A 15,206-nucleotide genomic window follows, 5' to 3' on the forward strand; every position below is an offset into this window, starting at 1 on the left:
ACCGCCATGTCTGGAGCTCTAAACTTCTCTTTTTCTTTATAGATGTTTTTCTCCGTCGGGAAGTAAGAATGTCTCTGTTTAGTGGTTTAATAATAATAATAATAATAATAATAATAATAATAGCTTTAGAAAAATACAATAATTTCAACCATATTTAGTGGGGATTAAAATCGAATATTTAATAGATTTTAATAGAAGCAAGATGAAATGCATTATTAAAATGTTGATTTGAATTAAAATTTTGATTTAATTTCTAACAAACAAGAGCTTAATTAAAGATTTTGATTTTCAAAATAAAATTGTACGTGCATTGTGAAATTGTAATCTCGGGTAGACTCGTCAATCACTTAACGTTAATTTTACGATTGTGCTATATGTACAACACAACTTATGAATTTGTTTATCAATATATATAGCGCCGATCTACTAAGCACCGTGCTTAGTTGGCAGTTCATTGAATATGAAAATATTTATTGTAATATATTAATGAAATAAAAAAAACAATCAATAAATCAACATAAAATGGAAACATAGATAAATGTGGAAAAGTTCAAATCTCTCTCCATTTTATTTTTTTGCTGATACTCAAACGTAAGTTCTTTTTTTTTTTTTTTTTTTTTTTTCTTTTTTTTTTTTTTTTTTTTTTTTTTTTTCCTCTTTGTATTTTATTATGTTACTTTACTACATCCATGACCTTTTCCATTATTTTGCTATTGAGTTTTCTGGTGCATAATATCTATGGGTGTGGCTATCCGCATCAGTTTTGGAATCAGTTTTGAAATATTCAACAATTGAAATGTAAATTCTACTTCAATAATATTTAGACGTATGTTAGATGGAAACGTGATTGGAAGTTCCATTAGATAAAATCATTATACAGAGTTCAGTTAGAGAATGAAAATGGCTTGTCATCATTCAATTTGATTTAGCATCGTAACACATTGTTCTACTCGCAAAAGAGGTATAAAATGGTGAATCAAGACATTTGAATGAACATTTAGAGCACAAATGCCGACCAGACATGATTCTATTCACTGTTTCACACATTAAAAAAAGCAGAATTACAAAATAAACCTACAGTCTTAAATTGCTTAAAATAGAATAAATTCAAGCTGTAAACTTCTCATAGCCTTCATGTGAGAAATGGCTACAAAGATTGGTCAGAACACCTTGTAACTCTCAGATGGATTGTTGATGAGAACTTGTTCGTCTAGGATTCTCAATGCTTCAAGCCACACCCCAAAACAGAATTTATAATTTTTCAACATTGCGGGTATAGACCTGCATCCAGAAAACAAAGATGCTTCCATATGTTAATGAATCAAAGGCAAATCAATCCACCTACATGAATGTTATCACAAATACAGCACCTTGATAAGTTGTCACAAATGAAGATAAAATGACTTACATGAATTTTGTAAAATGAAATTGTAGGGAACTTCGTCATTTGGACCCAAAGGATCTAAAAAATAGTAGCATTAACTCATTAATAACGAAATTAGTAAATCCAAGCAAGGTTATGATAAAATAGAAAATACCTTTCGAGTAATTTTGGCCAATTTCTCTTATCGTGTGATTGGCCCCGAAGCCCATATCCATGACAAACTCTCTCTTTACTCATTGTTGTCTCTTTTGACTTTTTTAATCTTTTTCTGCACCTCTTTGCTCTTACTTGTTGTGGTTCATTGATATTTACACGCTCTTCAAAACTTGTTTGTCCGATGGATACATGTTCAATACCATTGCCGATGTTAATCTCCTATATTTTTCTGTGGAGCTCTTCCAACGCATTTACCAAGAGGTTAGCTCTTTCCTCAGTGAGAGATGCATCATCAACCACAATAGAAGAAATTGAGATAGTTTAGAATGTCTTAACATCAATGATGGGTTTGGAATTTCATTTAGTTCCTCATTATCTTTGTCCCACACTTTACCAATCTTTGCACTTTTGGTCCACCTTTGAAGAATATATTGAGTTGGCAATTGCAATATTTGTTTGACCCTAAAGTACACCAACATATGTCTGCATGAAATTCCTTCACATTCAAGTTTTTGACAACTACAGTGTACAATATCTAAAAACTTATTGTGAATAAGTTTTCGAGATCTTGATGTAAAAGATTTATCAACCCCTTCAAGAATATAAGTCACACTTGATTCATCTTCACATAATGTATTTTAAATGTAAGCTTGACTTTCAAAAATCTCATCTTGAAAAGTTTGAAAAACTTTTCTTGTATAAACCTTCAACATTTGCACCTCCATTGGCCACAAGGATTTCAATTTTGGTTTTTCATTAATGATTAATCATCAACTCTTGATGTCTTTGATGTCTAAGTGATATGTTAAAGCGTATAATTAAATCCATCAATGAGTTTTCCTTCGAAATGTACCTTTTGAGAAATGAATGAGAACTTTCAGTTCTTTGGCTGCTCGACATTCCAGCTGCAAAAATATGCTTAACAAATGCAGGGACCATCTGGCACGCAATTCATATATTTGATGAAGCCAATCATTATCTATCAATTTAGTCAAGTGCAACATATTTGACTAATTGGTTTCAAACTCTTCAATAGTCTCTGAATTTAAATAATATTCTTTATCAAATGGTAGTTGTCCCGATATATTATTATATTCAATTTTTCAGAAAACTTATTTTGAATATGCCATATACAATAGTAATGAGAAGTATTTCGAAGAACTTCGGCAATTTCTCTTGCCAATGCAGGATCCTGACCAGTGATGATCATTTGAGGTGCACCTTTAGGCATTGCAGTCAACCAATGATTGAATGACCACATAAATGACTCTATTGTCTCATCACTTAAAAACCCACATCCATATATTATAGTTTGACAATGATGATTGACTCTAGTCAACGGAGCAAAAATCATCCCATATCTATTTGTGTTATACGTAGTATCAAAAATAACAACATCACCAAAAAAGTTATATGCTCGTCTCGAGCAAGAATCAGACCAAAAACATCTAATCATTCTTCCTTCATTGTTTCTATCATAATCAAAATAAAAGCCTAGATTTTTTTTCCTCTCTAATGAAAATAGTTCAATCAATAGCTCAGCATCAATTCCCTTCATTTCTTCTCTCAAATATCTTTCATAATTTCTGATGTCTCTCTCCGAATATCTAATATTTTGAGGACCCCCGAATCCAATCTCCATCAAACTTTTTTGTTGACTCGTTGATAAATTTTCTTTTGAGAATTGATGTACTAATGCCTTTTTTGCATTTAAAACATGCTGGTGAGATCTTAATAAGTGAACTCTTGTAGGAGTTGTGAGTGCATGATTATAAGATTCCACAAAGCTACTAACAATCCAATTTACAGATGATTTTGGTCTAACTATAGTTAACTTAGCCTTGTAACCACCTGAATGACTCCCATATGTCTTTCGCCCAATTGTTCAACCATGTGTTTAAACTTCTTCAGATATGTATGTATTATCTGTCTCTCCTTCTTTATAGCAAACAAATTGTTTCAAAAAGACTTCATTCGTTCCTGGCCTCTTCTTACTATTAAACAATCTCGCACTAAATCCAACTTCTCTCGCATATGTGACACGACCTGTCCCGAATCAACCTATGGACCCAAAACGTGATGTGCGCCGATGGTAAATGCTGACCAGATGCCAGATCCACCACCAATGCTGACTATGAGTTACTACAAAATATGCGACAAAATCAAATATTTATAAAAACATAGTGCAATGGGCTCGAAATAATTACTTCATATTTTACAAAAATGAATCATATCACTCAATATGTCACGTGGCTCTAACTCTTAAATCACTAGGCTCTTCAAGCTATCAATGATCAATATTACATGTAAGAATAATTTTGGGAATATATGAGTTGACAGCTCAGTGAGTGAAAGAGTTCAAAAATTATTATACTTTCTCCTTTAAACATTTTTACCAAACATCAATTCATATCGTTTAATATTCACATAATAGACTCATATAATTATAGCCAAAAAGTGAAACATTCTCATAACACTGTAAATATCATCTCATAATCATGATATAGCCATCAGCTGATATCTATACCATTATCTCATCAACTCACATGTGATCCACCAAAAATGTACCCTCTGATTAAAATTTGAAATCCATCCCTCGGGCCAAGCACTTTCGTCATGGGGCTTTGGCCCCTCTGTGAACGAAAGTCAGTCTCAAGACCTCTGGTAATCAATTCTAGAACACAACTAAAACCCCTCTATGAACTATATGTACACAATCAAGACCAATATCGGGTCAAGACCCCTCTGTGTATGATAGAACACGGCCAAGGCCCCTCTGTGAACTATATGTAAGCGGTCAAGACCAATGTCAGGTCAAGACCCCTCAGTTCAGGATAGAATATGGCCAAAGCCCCTTTGTGAATTAGAAAAAGTATATAATCATGAGTACTTTTTTGGCCGATCTTAATATTACATGTCTCACATGCCAAATCACAAATATGCTATAAATAATCTTTGAGATTCCAAATGTATCATAATAAAAGAGATTTCCATAATAATCATATAATCGAATACATAATTACACATACTTTAATAATACACTTAATTTATAAATACTTTAAACATATATATATATTTTCCACTCACCAAGTCATGGTCATTTATGGTTTCAATCTTCTTGTCACCGCTTCAACTTCAAATATCAAGTATGACATTCCGCATTCGTCCCAAGAAATCATATCTCATCACTAAGGTGCTTTAAACATATTTCCTACCATTAGAAGTAATAATTTACTAATAAGAACTTGAAGTCTTTTATTTTCAATGCAATCCCATAATCCCAATTAGGTTCACTAATAACATATTCACCTTTATATAAGTTATTTTAACATCTAATCCCAAATATTTAATACTTAATTTGGTTTTCATACTAAAAAATACAAGAAAGTTGAAAGATTATCAATATTAGCACTATATTTTCCAAAATATAGAAATCTGGCACCATTTCCTGTTTATGGAAAACTGCCTCTAAAATATTTGACAAAAACAACACTTTCTGGATAGAATTTCAAAAGTAGCACCAGTGCATTTCCTTGCTGGAAAATAGCCTAAAATTTCTTAATTAATAGATAAATTAAACCTCAAATCATGTAGTCGTACTTTACTTCCAACTACACAATTCCAATTAATATAATTAATATGCACATAGTTGTACCAACTTTATATAATCTCCTTCCTTTCATCATTTTACTACTTCCCACACTTGCATAAAACTATGTAATTAGGTAAGTCCCACTTCAATAATTTCAACCATTGTGTACATACAAAAGCCATAGTTAGCTTGCACCATTCCTCACTTGAATTGGTTCCTTTATTCAACTTTGAATCTTACACCCAATTACTTGCTGAATGTTTTCACCCACAAAGCTCAAACCCAAAAGTTAGTATAAATTTGATTCACATAATTAAAAAGCTTCCAAAAATAGCTATTCACACCAAAACATCAAGAAATTGGACTTATTTCCACTTATTGAACCAAAATAAGAAATTTATGTTTGTGTAAAACTTAACCACTTGAGATTTCAGAAGAAATGAGGATCCCAATACTTGAAGAAGTGTATCCCACCTCCTACACATAGTCGGCCGGCACCTCCTTCTTTTCTTCCTTTTTTCTTTCTCTCTTTTTCTCTTTTCTCCTTTTTCTTCCACCGGTTTTCTCTCTTTTGCTTCCTTTCTCAGCTTCTAGTTCTTTCCAAAACAAGAAAATGGATTACTTATCCTTTAAGTGGATAATTATTGTATAATTACTAGTCAAGTACCAAACTTCACATAAGGTAACATTTAGTCTTTTAATTATAATAATAAAACATTGAATCTCTAAATTTTTATTTGATATTATTTCTGACCATTTAAGTATGAGTAGTTACAAATTAGACCACATAAAATTATTTTACTTAATTTAAGTCCTCGTTCAACTTTGACTTTGACCAATAGAATTTTTTACTTTGACTATAATGAGTGAGATGTAACAATATGTGTTATAAAACTCATATACACCTTCAATTGTTTCAAACTCATGCCCAACTTTAGGCTTTCGTTGGTCCGCAACTTGGATGTGAATGTTTGAATTGAAGTCTCATCGTCTATGAAAATTAAGTTTAACCTAAAAAGTAATGACAATTTAAATTACTGTTCATATGTTTAAAACAGTGGATATATAAGAAAATCTTGATTGACACTTTTCAGAAAAAAAATATTATTAATTTAGACTATCTATCCAATATAATCAGCCATGCAAACTGTCCAATAAATTAAACATATTAAACTACATTTTAAATTCTAGCAAATACCTATCATATGCAAAGTTCTGCAATGACTACATTTTAAAGTACAGCCCAATAAATTCTATCGACTTTCTGCAATTTCCAATAAAACTACATTTGAAAATAATTCGTAAAAACCCATGGAAAAGTTTTTCTCTTTCATACACAAATTGATATTTATATAAATATGGTAACAGCTTTTATGTGGGGGGGAAAAAGGAACATTGTACCAATTTTTAATGTACACACCCAAAATCAAAATCAAAATCAAAATAATAACTTACCCTTGAAAGATGAGATGAAGACCATCGCAATCCACTATCGTGCAACAAACATGAAATTATTCTGCACTTTTTTTGAAGCCAAATTCCAGAGTAATTTAGGCAAGAGAGAGGGGAGACGAGAGGACGTCGTGAAGAGATGAAAAGCAGAAATTATTCTTCCACTTTTTGGTTACCATATTTATCTATGTTTCCATTTTATGTTGATTTATTGATTTTTTTTATTTCATTAATATATTAAAATAAATATTTCCATATTCAATGAACTGCCAACAAAGCACGATGCTTAGCATAGGCTAAGCACAGTGCTTAGTAGATTGGTGTTGTGTGTGTGTATCCCCCACTTTCTTTCTGACACCTCATTAATATGTAAATGATGATGAAGATGAACTGGATTCCTATTGGACATTCATTCTATTCTTAATCCACTTCTTGCTTCTTGGGCCTTAAATTGTTCGATGTCTACTCGTTCTCCCATCTTCAATTCCTAATGAACAAAGAATCAAGTTGTACCATTATAGATTTAGGCAATTTGCAATGACCGGGTGATAGAACTTATACCACTTGTTATGAATATTAAAGATAAGAAATATAAGCAAGATGAAAATAATGAATCCCACAAGAACACAAGATTTATGTGAACCAAAGTATGGGAAAACCACAGATAAATATGGAGAATTCACTATGATCAATAGTAAAGAAGTATAAAAAGATCTTTCAAGACTCTCAACCTATCCTGAAATATGCAAGCCTCTCTTTTTATAACCTAAATCCTCTTACTTTGATGTTTTCTCAATGCTATACAATGTCTTACTATCATATCTCAAGGCTATATCACGTGGAATATGTATAGTAACTCATTACAAGTGCTTTGAATGAAGTAGAATACAAGAATCCATAGAAAACAGATTCTGTTTGAACTAGTGGTGCTGGTCGATGCTTAGGTGTTGATTCCCTACCTGTCTTCACTTTTTGGGGATGCCTAGGCACCTTGACTTAGGCACCATCTCCCTGTCCCAAAAATGCTTTAAGGCTTTTTTTTATCCATTCCAAAGTCATTTTCTAATCAAATTTCAATCCTGGTAAATTTTGATAATTTTTAAATCGAGCTTCCAAGTCAAGAAGACTTTGTTCATTTTATCAATTAACCCATCCCATAATCAACAACTGTGAACAAAAATCCAAGCTCTGCTTACCAGCAAAACTACCTCGGGCCCCAAACCGGCTTAAGTGATCCCTTTAACTACCAACTCCACCCGAGTTAACAAACATGCTCGAATTACCCCCACGAACAACCCGATCACTACTAGCTCCATCTGAGCCAACGGTCATTAGACCACAGGCAACCATATCAGCCTCATCGTACCTCTCCTAAGGTCTAACATCTCCTTCGATGATAGCTTCATCAACCGTGTTCATGGAAACCTGTAAGACATATAATCAAGACTTCTTCTGTTACTTTATCATGACTCTGGCACCCTTACTAACTTTCAGAACTTTATCTTCACTGATATACCTTTATCCATTTGAATCAAGAGCACTCAAGAAGATAATGTTTCTCTTCAAGACATGTCTCACATTACCAAGTGTTCCGACCTTCCCATCAAACATCTTAATCCTGACATCGACAATACCAGCTATCTTATAAGGTAAATTATTTTCTATTACCATAGTACCCCTTGTAACATTTTCATATGCTCCAAACCAATACATGTTTGGACACATATGAAAAGTGCAAGCCATATCAAGAATTTTATCATCGTCAGATTTGGAGTCACTATCAAAAATACCCAAGAGATCTCCATCATAGTAGTCATCTTATACAATGCTAGTTTCACCGAAATTACCAGGTTATCCCTTCTGATCTGTACAACGATTTTATTCATTTTCTGCCACTTTGGGTAGTCTTTTCTTCTTATAAAAATAACAGACTATATCACATCATTAGCCATAGACATCTCCATTCCATCACCACCCAATTCCCTATCATGAACAATAAAACCCTCTGCCCTGGGCCTTTGATCTGACGATCAGCTGTTTTATGTTCTATGCGTCATAAACCTTGTCAATGGTGAATGTATCTCGACTATACAAAAGATGGCATCCTGAATGTCATATATGAAGCCGACAATGAACATAGCAAAATCAACACTAAGTCCTCTTCATCGTACTTGACTTCCATGGTCTCCAAATTAGAGACGATTTCCTTACTACTTTAGATTCATTTTGCTGGTTAGACTCCAAGTCATGCATAATTGCTCCAACTTAAATCATAATGAGAAATATTATTCATCTTTACCACGTCTTGAAGAATTTAATTTGTAAGATGAAGATGTATCTGTGATAGGGCATTCTAATCCTTATATTGTTCCTCCTTTGGTGTAAAAAATGAAAGCATCTTATCTAGCCCCAACAGAGCTCATCCAATTCCAATTGAGCAAGGACCTCACTTTCACTTTATTCAGTCATACTACAGGCTTCAACTACATCATCAGACTCGCCTTCTTTGTAAGGTACTCGCCTTCTTTTTAAGGGCCTCGCCTTCGCTTATTCAGCCTTATAATAGGTTTCAACTACATCAATAGGCTCGCCCTCTTGGCAAGGACCTCGCTTTTGCTTTATTCAGCCTCACTACGTGCTTCAACTACATCAATAGGTTCGCCTTCTTTACAAGGCCCTCGCCTTTTCTTTATTCAACCTCACAATAGGCTTCAATTGCATCAACATGCTTGACACGAGATCTTTCAAGCAAGCCTTGGTATGTGATTGATGTGATATTTCACTGCTACAGTCACCGTTTCCAACCAAATAGGTCAAGTCTAAAGCTGCAAGCTATGAATTATGGACAATAAAATGGCATAGCATTTAATACTTATGATTGATTGACGTCTCTGATAAGAGGCACTAGCTGCACGGATGAGGTCACGTGCCTCTTTATCCAATGACTCTTATTTATCTTTTTTTACTATAAAAAGTTTACATCTAGTACCACTTTAAGGTAATGCAAGTTTATAATCTTGAACCATAACTTCGTTACATTATTTCATCAGTGACTTGACCTTCAGAGTGTGCGCGGCCAATGCCAACCCTACCAGAGGAAACTACATGTGGCTAACGGTTTGTCCAAGTGTACATGAATTAGACTTGTGTGGATGTGAAAGGCCTTGTGATTTGTTGGCCATGTCAAGAGCATAAGATTTGAGGTCAACACTTTCCAGAAGGTATCATACAAGCATACAATTTATAGCGGAAAACTTTTGCACTATCATCAATGCAATTTCTAGTTGTTGCGAATATGGAGTTTCTTATTGCATATATGGGGAAGTTGATCACTTAAAAGCACACTTAGAAACTAAATTCAAGTGATATATGTGCACATGTATGTGTGTGTGACAGGGAGGAGAGTATACTCGATATCCTTCCAGCTACAAAGGGAAAAGAAATCAAGATAAGTAGAAGGAAAGAAAAGTCCACAGAAGAGTATAAAAGAGTCTAGTGTACTTTACTTCTGCTATGCATTTCCCTGTAATTGCATACAAAACCTCATCTACATTGCACATCACACCACCACGGCATCGCAGTTACACCACAGCGTAATTATCTGAACTTATGCAAAACCACCACGGCACCTCACAATTGCCGTTGCCTGCTTCACCCAGCGATGATCACAACCACCCTAAACCTTTGCAAAAAGCACAAATAAAACCATCGATCATTCAGAGAAACAAAAATTCAAAAAAAAAAATAACATATCCATACTGCTCATGGCGACATTGTACTACTACACATGGAGGAACGCCAGAGGCATGAAGCAACGGCGGGGCGCCTAGCGCACAGTGACTATGAATACAAAGAAAAGGTATTGCACATGAAAGAGCATCACTGCTATCCCTTGAAGATTTGTCGAAGTGGTTGCACCGTGAAAAGTCATTTGTGGGAGAAATGAAGCAGCAACAGGGATGATGGATAGTATTTTTAAATGATTAGGTTTTGTGGGGAGGGAGGGTGGGCAGGGGTTGAGATAGAGGTGGTAGATTAATTAAATTTAATAATATTATTAATATTAAAAAGTTGAATTATGATCTGAATTTTATAAATAAATTGTAAATTTGATTTTTGAAATTAAAAGTTGAAATCTATGAGTAGGTGTAATTTTTACAAGAAAAATTATAGGGAAACCTAAAACTATGAAGATTACAGTTTGGGCTTTTACCTGGGTTGGGCTCTTGCAAATCTTCTTTCTGAGAAACTTAAAAAATGCTCATTCAATCAATGGCCTTTCAAAAAATTCTATGAAAAGAGTGTTCAAAGTAAAAAAAAATTGTGTAAAGTCCAGTGGGACTTTTTAATTAAAAGTTACAGTGTCACTTTCCCATCCTGGAAACTTAATTCACACTTAACACAATACAAATTAAATTAACATTTAAAAGAAATTCTTATAAATAAATTGAAAGCTTAGCCAATGATTATTGCCTATTATAAATTGATTGTGTGCAACTTTGAATTAAAATTGGGGCACAATATGCTATGTCACTTTTTAATGAAAACGTAACTTTATTTTTCTTATAAAATCATCGACAAGAAGAACTTTATTTCAGTATGTTATATCCTATTAAATTATACTTAAATGAACTAATAATAAATACATACTTCAAAAAGATTAAATGATCTTTATTTCAATGGCATTAAATATAGAAACAACTCAATTAAGTGATAAAAATTCAAAAAAGTGACAAACACCAATCAAAATATCAAATAAATCTAGGGGTGGTTAATTTTTTTCTACATGTTGTCACTCTGTGATTATGTTTCAATTCTATTAATTAAACATAGAAGTTGGAAGTGATGGCAATAAAAAAATAAAAATTATAATCACTTAAAAAGTGACAAACATTTTCGAGCCCCTTTTGTGGATGGAACCACCAATATTATCTTGCCAACTCTACAAATTCTCTTCTCAAACTTCATGTGTGTGCAGAGCACTTCAATTGTTCTTATATCTGCACAAATGATTATAAGCATTGCCAAGAATGAAAGCAGTGTAAATTTAACAGCTCAATTTTCGCTAGTGCATACCACAAGTGTACTGGTCGCGTTCAAATAATAAAGCGGACTTTTTGAGTTCGGATTGTCGATCTCTTGAGAAATGTATACTTTAGATTACACTACTTTAATTAATTCAATTCCAACAATAAAAATAAACACACAAGAAAATTATGATTTTGGAAAAATAACTAAAAATTTACAAAATAAGAAAATATAAAAGTCTTGGGAATTTTTGGAAGCAAACGTGGTTGGGATTCATAGTTTTCGCTTAACCGTCGCCTAATTAATTTCTCAACATGTCAACTAACAAATTACTCATTTACAATGTTAGATTCGATTTGTCAATTTTAGTTAATTACCTCTCTCGAGCGAAATTAATCCTAATTGATTGGTTTAATCTACTATATCTCTACGTCGATTAAAACCAAACAATTGGATTAAATATTTATGAAAATAACACAAAGGATCACCTAAGGTTAGGGGTATATCTCAATCCTTTACATAAACCTAAGATTTCTACTATTTGATCTAAAATGCACAATCTTCTCTCGAACGATAGACAAATCACTCAATATAATCATTCATTTGGCCACTAAATGAAAATACAATAATTACAATAGTAGAAACACATGAAAATAAGCAAATTAATATCAAATGGCAAATATTAAAATTAATCAAGGCTAAACTACAACCATAAATCCCAACACAAATAACTTAACCCATTTTATATAGATGATAAAAGGGAGAATGTTTTAGACAATACATTGCAAGTTTGACAAAATAATTGATAAAATACGAGGTAGAGATAAAACCTCTTTTCGAGCTTGCTCTTGATTTCCCCAAAACTTTGTCAAATCCTTAGTTGAATCTCCTTGTGCTCTAAATTATGCCCCAAAAAATACTAAGGAAAAGAAAAGAAAGAAAAAGAGAAATAAAAGAGGAAGAAGCAGGTGACGGCTGGGAGCTCAAAAATTCGATCAAACCTAGTTGCTAAATTTTGATTTTTATATCAAAACGTAGAGAAATTGCAGCTCAAGTCCCTGGGCTTTTTAAACATAATTAAAAACAGTCCCCGGAGCTGAAACGAGAGCCGTGGCACTGCGTTGCCAGATGCCTTTTTCCCTTTTTTGCAGCTTAGTCTGTTAGGAAATTGCGTGCCAAGTCCCTCAACTATGATATTGTACAATTTGTCCACAAATTTTGACTTTTATATCAATTACGCCCTCCAATAATTGTAACCCCGTGTCCTTGTACTTTCGACACTTTGCTTTTTCGTCCCCAACTTCACAATTTTGTACGTATTTGGACCCTTTTCACTTCCTTTCACCTAGTTCTCTTTACTTGGGTGATTTTTAGCCAACAAAAGTAAATATTACACAATTGTTAGTAGAATTCCATTCATTTTATTAATAAATAACATATTTAGATATTAAATAAGTGTGTAAAAATACAATTATCAAATACCCCCAAACTTAAGTTCTTGCTCGTCCCAGGCAAGATTATCTACTAACACAATCATGTAAAATAAAATAAAGATCAACACATTAGATAGCTTGCCAAAAATATCAATGAGTGTAAAATTGTATTATCAATTATGAATATGCTCCAAATAATGCTACCACAAATAATTTGAACTTATCCAATGTTTGATTTGTGTGTGTGTGTGCGCGCGCGCGCGCAAAGTCACTTTCAATCGTTATCTAAATTAGGAAAAAAGTTGTCAAAATGGAAAAATCTTCAAATTTGCTCCAACCCAACCCTTTGTGGTCAAATGTTTCATTTCTCACTTGGGATATTCATACTAAAATAGATATTTCTTTTACTTCCCGAGATGTAAATCTAAGGTTGTTCTCAATCACTCATTTCTTTTTTCTACTCTAGTTTGGTTGGGTCTAATCGGCAATATCAATCTCTAGTTATGTAATGATTCTCCATTAATGAGTGTTTCCACATTCAAACTTATACTAAGTAATTCAAACACACTAGTTATCTAAGCCCAAATATCAATAACAATTGCACAACAATAACATTTTTTTCGTCTTTTTTTTTTAAGTCAAATCCCATGTTGTACCTCACTCCCTTAAACTTTGTTTTTGACCCTTGTAGCGAGCTTTAGGTAGATAACTCCTCGGTTGTTTACTCCAAAGGGTATCGGGTTTCAAGGAACCCATATGAACTTAATAACTCGAGTTAAAAAGGCTACAGAATGAGATCCAAGATTCAACAAGTGCAATGACTTTTTTTTTGTTTTTTTTTTCTTTAGCGCAACAAAAATGGGGCTTAGATCACTAGCATATGGTCATTACCTAGCTTATACTCGGCAAAAGACACTCCACACAAGTATTTTCAACATGCACGAAATCACACACTTCAAGATAATATCCTTCATCGGCTTGACCACCCCCAAACTTATATCACAATATGATTAAGTGAAAGAAAAGAGAGCATAGGTTAATATAAATTTTCAAACAACTCACAACCTAGTTCAGCCAATTCAAAAATCTCTCCATCAATCAAAAATTTTCCACATCTAGATAACAATTAATCATGACTATTACGCTCAAAGTAATTCAAGATCTTAAAATGGATAAGCAATTCAAAAAAATTAGGCACAAATAAAATATTTGGTCTCGCATAGCTTATGAATCAATAAAAATTTCAAACATCAAGCAATCCTAAGCCGATAAAGCCATCTAACATGTCAACACAATATTACCAATTTAAGCACAATTACCTCTACACTTAAATCACACATTGTCCTCAATGTCTAAAGAACAAAATAAATAGGAGAGTGATAACGAAACTTCCTCAGTTGGACATTTGTGAAGAGGTCCCAATGCTTGACTTGGACTTGGGATGCTCTCAATGAACTTGGACAAGTGACCTCTTATACACCAATTTATTCCCAAACTTGTGAGGAACCATGTATATGTGGGACTTCAAAAAGTTCCTACAGAAAATGATAGCTAATTAGATAAAAACATAAAAAGTAAATAAAAAGCTTAAAATTTAAAAAGTTTGGTTGCCTCCCAACAAACCTTTTTTTTTTTATAGTGTTTACCTCGACTTTTGCAATTGAATCATGGGTACCCAAAGAAGGCTTTAGATCCCTTGTCCATTTTTCTTCTTTTGGCTTTGATCCACTCTTCATTAGATCTCCAAAACTCAACATTGTCCCTTTTCATATAATATGACTTGCCTTCGATTCCATTCCATTCAAATTCAACTATGAAGATTTCTATTTTCTTATCGGGCTTAATCACAAAATCAATATCTTGGTAATCAACCAAGTTAAAAGAATTTAAGTCAATTTTCTCCTTATTGATTGCCACATCTTCATTTAGCTCAATTGTGATTGATTCTTCATTATCTTCAAGCTTTTCTTCAATAGTTGACTCATCTTTGGATTAAATAATTAGTCCGTCATCTAACTCCACGGGCAATGACAAGTCTTTCCTATTAACCCCATTGAGTGGATTATACCCCTACTTTTGAAATCCATTCTAATATTTGTAATCTCCCACTAACATGTTTTCTTCATTTAACTTGGCAAGTTCATTGTAATACTTTGCAAAT

General features: G+C 33.2%; 1 long non-coding RNA gene across 8 annotated transcripts; it reads right to left on the reverse strand.

Annotated features, from left to right (window-relative positions):
* Window positions 1–887: 887 nt before the first annotated feature.
* On the reverse strand, window positions 888–10,693 carry LOC111390891. 8 transcript variants are annotated; one of them, XR_002702012.1, is made up of 7 exons: window positions 10,344–10,693; window positions 10,091–10,266; window positions 6,588–10,009; window positions 4,628–5,728; window positions 1,539–2,479; window positions 1,409–1,462; window positions 888–1,281 (listed from the first exon to the last, which is right to left on the reverse strand). It is a non-coding gene; the product is annotated as an uncharacterized LOC111390891 (long non-coding RNA). The 8 variants fall into 8 exon arrangements; XR_002702013.1 differs by having other exon boundaries at window positions 4,628–4,751; window positions 5,607–10,009; XR_002702018.1 differs by having other exon boundaries at window positions 1,539–2,023; window positions 2,394–2,479; window positions 4,628–10,009.
* Between the last annotated feature and the right edge of the window lie 4,513 nt (window positions 10,694–15,206).

The sequence above is a fragment of the Olea europaea genome, unplaced genomic scaffold (assembly GCF_002742605.1).
Source record: "Olea europaea var. sylvestris unplaced genomic scaffold, O_europaea_v1 scaffold723, whole genome shotgun sequence".
NCBI classification, from domain to species: domain Eukaryota; kingdom Viridiplantae; phylum Streptophyta; class Magnoliopsida; order Lamiales; family Oleaceae; genus Olea; species Olea europaea.